At 27.3% G+C, this 8,603-nt stretch overlaps 1 protein-coding gene across 1 annotated transcript in view; it reads right to left on the minus strand.

The window, feature by feature from the left end:
- Positions 1-8,603, minus strand: part of LOC117173134 (fat-like cadherin-related tumor suppressor homolog) — a 982,814-nt gene that overhangs the window by 504,496 nt on the left and 469,715 nt on the right. The window lies entirely within an intron of this gene.

Here is an 8,603-nt window from a genome sequence, read left to right on the forward strand (position 1 = left end):
GTTTAAATTTCCTTTGTTTTCTTTCTTTTATCGTGAAATTATAATGAATTGCTATGAATTACTTATCTTTAAGTACGTTTCCGAATTTCCCAGTAACTGCCTGGGATTATATCTGAGAAGGCTGGCGTACCTGAGATATCTAAACTGGACATTATAAACAGAAATCGTACATTTCATTTTCCCGATTTCCCACAATAAAATTAAGCTGTTGTCCCTTTTGGTTCCATTTTAGAAATTTCCCATGGAGTTTATAACTCTAAATCTCGAAGATTACAAACAATCTTTTATAAAAATGTAATTGTTTCAGCTTTATTTGTGTAATATTCGCCTTTTTAGAAGGAAAATTATATATAAATAAATAAAAAATAAATTAAATATATTATTGTTAGTCCTTACGACAAACTTTTAATCATATAGAATATAGATATATAGTACATTTTACTATATTTCTTAATTAAAAATTAATTTGGTTGCAAATTTAAATATTTTTAGTTGAAAATTCGATTTTTTTCAAAAATTGATTTTTAAACTTAAAGTTAAAGTATTTTATTTATTTTTCCACTTTTTTTTAGTTGAAAATTCCATTATTTGGTTACAAATGCGTGTAATAAAAAGTCTTGTTTCATGGTAGTAGACTATTTTTCTTGATGGAAAAAGTCGAATCTATGCGAAAATTTCATTAAGATTCCTATGAAAATTATGAATGGGTTTTATTTTAGAATATTAATTTGAAGAGAATATTGAAGATTTAAAAAGATTTCCAAAATTGTCAGAAAATAATATAGAAGATTTTAACAGCTTAATTTAATTTTGCGAGATTTATTCAAAGTTTTATGGAAAACTCGAATGATATAAAAAGTAGTTGTTAAGAAGTTTCAAAAGAATTAAAAAAATGATAACAAATTAAAAAATATTCCATGGCATTTTAAACAAAATTTAGGTTATTGAAGATTTTAAAATTAAATTTTGAAAGTGTTTAAGCATATTGAAAGGCTGACATTGTTATAAATAATAAATTGTTTAAACAATTATATTTGTTGATATGATTTAATTACAACCTCATTAGAATTTGAAGTGGAAAATATTAGAAAAAAACTCCGAGTTTCTACCATTATTTTAAGATAATATTTTTATAAATAATAAATTGTTTAAAAAATAATCTTTGTTAACTAGATTTAATTTGTAAGCATTAATGCCTTTTCGTAACTATATGTAACTATTTTATTAAAGATTGAACTACTTTACGGAAAGCTTATATTTTGATAAAATTGCAAATAACTTTTTGGTTGAAGATTCACCTGCTTTGAGTGAGGATTTAACTTTTTAAATTAAAAATTGGTTCTTTTTTATTTTATTCAGATGCTTTTGATTTAAATTAACAATATTTTCTTGCTTAAAATATCAACTATTACATTTGTCATTAGAACTCATCTTTTTTAGTTGAAAATTCAACTGCTTCTTTAAAAATTGACTACTTTGTTGATTAACAAAGAACAGTATGATTTCACCATACTCCATCGCCTAACGTTATTATTAAATCACATGGGGGGGGGGCAATGATACGGATCCTAAAGAGGAATTTTTAGTTAAAAAAATAAATTATCATAATATATCGTAAAATATAACAATTTCTAGATTCAGAAACAAATTAGATGAATAAGTTTGAAATTTTAGAAATTCAAGTACAAGGAATTCGTTTCTTCCATTCAAATAGCTTAAGATTAAGTAGAATGTCTCAGTTAGTCACAAATGATAATAAAAATTTATTTATAAATATTTTTATGAACAAATTGTAATAGTTAAGTATTAATTATAAAATATTCCAGAAATTTTCACATGGTCAATCTTAGCACGCAGTGCTATTTTTCATTCTCATTGTAATTTATAAACCGAATTTTTTCTACGCCTAAAAATTCGAATTTGTTTATAAGATATTTGGTTACAAAAACTATTTACAATAATGTTTATTCTTAACGTTTCAATTATTTTTGTGATTAAACGTAATTCTTATATTAACATGTACACTGAATCAACCTATTACTAGTTGTACAATATTTTGAAATTCAAAGTAATAAGGTTCATGGATTTTAAACTGAAAACGTTAAAAAAGTGAATAATATCTAAGATAGTAACATTAACCAATTTTTAAATTAGTACCGTGTAAATTATATAAATTTCAAATTCTGTGTGTGTGAAACTCAATTTCTTTAGAATAACATTATTAGAGTAATATTATTTTATTTCAAGTTAAAAGCATTAACAGTTCCATCAATTTAAATTCATAGAAATTATTCCCACGCAAAATTATTGCAGATTGATACATAAGAAATTGTAGTCAAATCTCACTTTTAAAACCTTTAAAGTGGTCAAATTTGCGAAGTTTTCAATTTACAGTTTAAAGGTCTTCAAAACATAATAAATTTAAATTGTAAGCTTTCAAAATTAGAGCAATACATAGACATTCTATGAATGAGCATTGTGAATACAAAGGTATTATAAGTACAATGAATACTAGTTTCAAAATCTCAGATACGCCCGCCTCTAATCCGACGTGAGATATATATATATATATATATATACACGTGCCGCATCTAGGCTTATAATATCTTTGACTGCCCGTTCAGAGAGGGGAGTTCGACTCAATCCTCAGATGTTTGAGTTCTACCACCAGTCTGTACTCAACTTCGACTGTGGTGGGTTTCTGAAATGGATTATTCTTTAAATTCAAAATTACCACAATTGAAAACATTTATATATTTCTGGATATAAAATTTTTGTTGAAAGTTCTCATAGTATCTTTTTTTAATTGCAAAAAATATTCTCAAAAATCGAATGGTTAATTAACAAAACAAAAAAACTTCGAGATAAATTAGAGCTGATTTAAATCCTGCAAAATTTGTTTGGGAAATGTTATTAGGGTTGAAGAAAATTAAGGGAGAATTTTTTTTCATTTGAGGCGCACGTGTTATTACATTGATTTTTGTACGCAATTTTTATAGAATTATTTCGTTTTTAAATTCAAACAATAATTTATTTAAACTTTAAATATTGAACGAAAATTTCTTTGATAAAAATACTTTATTATCGTATTTTCAATAAATAAATCAAATTTATTAAGAATAAATTTGTTAAATTCTACAATTGTATAGTTAAGGAATATTCCAGTTATGATATTTTATAATTATGAAATCTTGTTATTCGGGAATTTTTAAATTCGGTAATATTATAAACGCTTCAGAAATTGTCTTATTCGGGAATTTAATTTTTTAATTTTATTATACCGGAATTACACAGTGCCAGTAATGTTATTTTTCGGGATTTTTTAGTCGTCATTAGAAGTACAAAAAATGGACAATTTCATACAATTCGGCAGTATACAACAAATTCCAAATTTTGAAATTTTGCTGTAATTTTAATTTCGACTCCTGGATATTGTTGATTTTCGTACTGTATTTATTAAAACAAATTTTATTATAAAACAAATTTTTTAACCACAAGTTCTTATTTATCTTATCTCATCAAATACAAAAACTTAAACATTAAAGATTCATTGTAAATAACACTGGAGAACGTTCAATATTTCGGAGTCAATTTTCAAATTTATCAAGGTTAATATATGATTCCAATTAGAGATTTCTCAGTTTAATCATAAAAGAAACAATAAATATATGTTGCTTAATTTTAAAGAATAATTGTAAAAAAATTATTTTCAAGTCTTTAATTCAACAACTTGAATTTTAACGTTAAAATTTATGTTTTCAAAATGCTGGCTTATGGTTTAAATTTTAAAGATTTTTGTTACAAGATATAGGTTATGTCGAAAATAATAAATTCTTGGATTTGATATAGATAAAACGTGAAAAAGTCCAATATTAAGTTAAAAGTGTAAAAATCCCGTTTTCTATGCTTATTGCAAGACAGCGAGTCATTTTCTGCATTTAGGTTGACGTATACAATTATTTTCGGTTGAAACAAGGTGGCCGTTTTAATCGCAGAAAAAATTCCGTTTTTTTCCTGATTCGCAAACATTCTTCACGGTCAATGAAATTAAAAAATTCGAACTTTAAAGCTACAAATTTCTCCATTCGAAGTAATAAAAACTAAGTTGCAAATCGTGTTAAGCGATTTTAAGCCAAAAGTATTAAAAATTAAACGATGACATTTTTGTTATAAATGATAACACTTCTTAAATTAAAAGTTAAATTATTTTAATTGAAAATCGTTTACAAATCCTGAAAAATCTTGTACTTAATAGTTGAACAGTGAAATATTTCTAAATATTAAGCAATTGTTCTTTTTCTTTAGACATTTCCAAATTTGAGACTAAAACAATATTATAAATTCTAATAAAAGCCTTTCATTAAGTATATATATTTATTTTGAATTTATTTTTAATTGAAAATGGGTTATAAAGTTTTAATCGTGAGTTTCCATTTGTTTAACTTCTATGACTTTCCAATTGAAACAGTTTAATTTTTAACTTTAAAATTGGAAAATTCTTCAATTTTAAATAAATTCCGAATCGTGTTGTGAAATCAATTATGAATCACTTGTGAATCCTTGTTGTCCACTTCAATTAAAAAAAGAATCATAATTTATATTCGCAGTTGATAAAGTAAAAACGATTTCTATCTACAATTATAAATTTGAAACGCTTCTAATTTTTTATTTTTTAAGTCTTCAAAACTGCATTCTAAAATTCGAAATGAAAAATGTACGCTTAAATATTAAAACTTAAACGGAAAATTCTGAAGTGAAAGATTTTCGAATTACGTACTATAAACTGAATGATATAATAGGAAAAAAAGTAATTTAGGAATTTTAAAAAGAAACTGTTAAAATCAAACTTGGACCAGTATCTTTTCTAAAAATTCATAAATTTCCCGGTTAAAAAATTAATTCACTGCCATTTGCCTATTTTTCCCAGCCTCACAAAATTCCCAATCAATTTCCGTTCTAGCGCCAACCTGTTTCAAATAAAAATTAATAAGAATATTTTACTTATTTTTCACATTAGTAATTTATAGCCTTTAAAATTGAATAGTTTTAGGTCAAACATGAAAAAGTATAATAAAATTTTCTATTTATAGCGTTTTTATTATATATTGAATAATTTAAACCTCTCAATTTTTTGTCAAGTTGTTTGAAAACTGTTTTTTAAATACTTTTTGTGTATCAAAAACAATTTTCTTTCATCTAATAACTATTTTGGAGTAAAAAGAAGTGAAAAGAAACACAATTATAAAATCTGATTTTTTGTTTGTGATTTCGTGATAAAGGAAACAGCTATTTATAAAATAATTTGTAATTTCGTGCTTATCCAATTTGAAATCAAACATTTTTTCAGTTCATAATAATTTTCTTATTGCATTTATATTTTGACACAATCTAAATTAAATTTTGTCATTTGGACAATCTTTGTTAAATTAACACCAAAATATTGACAAATATATTTTTTATTCATTAAAAAATTGATAAATAACCAAGGACAAAATGAAGAAAACAAACATGCATTAAAGGGATTGCGAGATTGCCTTGTTTATCTTCTTTCCTTCTTTATTTTTTTGGTACGTGAAGTTTAACTTTTTATTTATATGACATTTTATAATTGTAAAAAAAATTTGCGATAGTCAAAGAATGACATTTGGAATCTTGGTGCTTTATAGGTGAATTTTAATTCATGATTTCTGAACATCCTTGACTATGTCTGGTTTCATCGAAACATTATCCAATTTCTGAATTTGGTTTCATTTACTCCTTTTTATGTATTCCTCGACGCTACGTCCCCTATGGAGACCCTTTGTCTTTCAACTTATATCTATTCCTATTGGAAGAATATCAGTATGCCCAAGAAAATCATTTAAATATACAAAATCAGATGAATTCCAATCTAATAAAGTATAAATGTCATATATGAACATTTTATGGATGAAAAGTTATACAATTTCCCACTGTTGGTCAATTATACATACACTATTATACAATTATAAGTAATAGATCATTAAATAATAAGTAAAAACAATAATAAACAATAATAAAACAATAAATACAATTTTCCACTTTTTAAGTTAAGGTGGATTGATAATGAATTCAAGTTAACCAAAGTCAGTGTATGAACAAGTTATTGTTATTACTTATAAAAATATTCTCTTACAATGATTCTCGTACGTTGCAGTTTTTTTCTAAAAATTTTCACTTTTGGTCCACTCTTCTAATAATTTTCGAAAAATGCGTTTTTTTTTTTTTTAATTTTCAAAAGCTTTACCAACGCAAATATAATATAAAATGTATTTTGAATCACTTCATTAACGCAATGCGGAGCTTATGAAAATTAAATATTCTAATCGAAAAGGTTCAGAATCTACCTATATTTACGATTATATTCTCAAACTCGTCAAAATGTCAGGGATTTTGTCGGCCTATTAGAATTTTTAATCGAGGAATAGCTTTGGAAATAGCGAGGAGATTGGTCAATTTAAAGACAAAGGGATTATCTTTATAGGGGACCTAAAATCGAGGGCCTGAAGCAACTTCGAATCCAGTGAGAAGTAGTATCGTTGCGCAATGAAAGGGGAAGGTTACGGAGGTAGCCGTGGCGGAAAAGACGATCGCCCATTCGGACGTTCCTTGTTTTGAAATTCTAAATTCTTTTGCTTCAGGTCACTGTTTTTAACCCCATGACTAAACGAAATGACGCGTTACACAATTCAACCAAATTGATTAGTAGTTACTTCTTCAGTAAACCACTTGACATTTTTTATAAGACTGACACGTTGAAAATATGCAAAAGTTAGAAATCCATGTAAATCTTTAGTTATCACAAAGGGCTGTTCACTCTCAAGTTGAGACTCCAGTAAACGGATACTCCATGCGACTCACCTGAACTCTGGCGACTCTAAAGACTCTCTATGACTTGCGCTTTGGAGTAGTAATGTTTTCTCAAATTCTGTTACCTATATTACTGACACCAAATCACTGATATTGTTCACTATAGTATGTAAATTTGCATTGGATATGGGATCGAAAGATCGATTGAATGAATATTCCCAGATTTTACGGACTAACCAAGAAAAATGACCAAATAAATCAGTTTTACAACGAATACGTTCCTAAAGCATCTATAGAAAATACAGAATACTATTCAGCAACGTACTTTGTTGCTACGTTAAACTTTTTCTCACGGAAACTACTGTAAACTATTGATGATTTAGATTGATGATGATTCATGATTTAATGATTCAGAATAAATTATTTTCTCAATATAGAATAGCTGAAAATGTAAAAAAGGAAAATGATAAAAACAGTGTATACAAAAAGGATATCGTACACGGAGAAAAATAGATGGTCAAAGTTAGAGGGTAAAATTTAGAGAGCCAGACATTCCTTCTGCATGGTCGAACGGTCCTTCCAAAAAATTGTCGACACTGCTCTATTGGGCCGAAACAATAGTCTCCCCCACCCCCTGACGACAAGATTAGGGCGCTTCGAACGGCTGTCAAATTCGCAAGGGGCAAACTAAATCTAAACGGTTGAGTTGTTAAACGCTACGTTTTAAGCACATGATCTAAATGCAATAATACTGGACGGTTCAGCTCGCTTTTACCCGAAAAGATCCTTTTTGTTTTTGTATTTTTTAATCGAAAATAAAATGTTATTTCTTGCTTGAAAGTCGCGCGAGCGATACAGTGAAACGGTAGTATAGCGAACACGAGGGGCAGGAGCGGAAAGCGGAGGACTCACCTGTATTCCCCCGTGTCCCTCAAACGGCTGTCAATTTGGCTACATCAAAACTACATCTAAACGCATGAATTGTTGGCCACAATATTTTAATCACATAATCTAAAGGCAATTATACCGAATCGTTCAGTTCGCTTTTCCCCGAAAATGTTCTTGTTGTTGTTGTTTTTTGTAATTGAAAGTGGAGATTATTTTTTCTCGCTTGAAACTGGCGCGTTGTGTACAGTACACGGGCGTATACCAGAGGCTTGTTGCAATAGCGGCAAGCGGGTAGCTCCATTGTCTTCCCAAGTTTTTATATATTTTGTAAAGAAAGAATTATTTTTTTAAGTAATCAAAAAATGTTTTTAAAAATTGTACTACTTCAAAAAATGACTATTACACCTCATTAAGAAAATGCGATTTTTTAAACATTTTTTTTGGAACAAATAAATGTTTTAATAAGTTGAATTTATTTAACAATTACAAATCGGACAAAAAGTTATGGAGGATATTCCAATTTTCCACTAATAATTATTTGCATTAAAGAAATGACTCAATTGCTGAAAATGATCAATAATATGGAAGATCGTAGTTCTTTGATTGTGCTTGTTTCGATAAAACCCTGTAGTATCGGTTTAATATAGTAAGAATCAAAAATTTCTCCATGTTAATTAAATGTGAATTTGATTATCATGGGGAAATGTTTGATTTTATCAAAATGGTACACATGTTCCAGGGTTTCATCTAAAAGTGCCAAGTTTTGTAGGGATTGTAGAAGAGTGTACGAGGGTAGTTCAATAAGTCCTTAGAATAAAGTATAAAAACCATTTTTTTTGGGTAAATTTTTTTTTTATTTTTCAACATAATCTCCTTGGAGCTCTATA

Source organism: Belonocnema kinseyi, chromosome 5, assembly GCF_010883055.1.
Source record: "Belonocnema kinseyi isolate 2016_QV_RU_SX_M_011 chromosome 5, B_treatae_v1, whole genome shotgun sequence".
In the NCBI taxonomy this organism is placed as follows: domain Eukaryota; kingdom Metazoa; phylum Arthropoda; class Insecta; order Hymenoptera; family Cynipidae; genus Belonocnema; species Belonocnema kinseyi.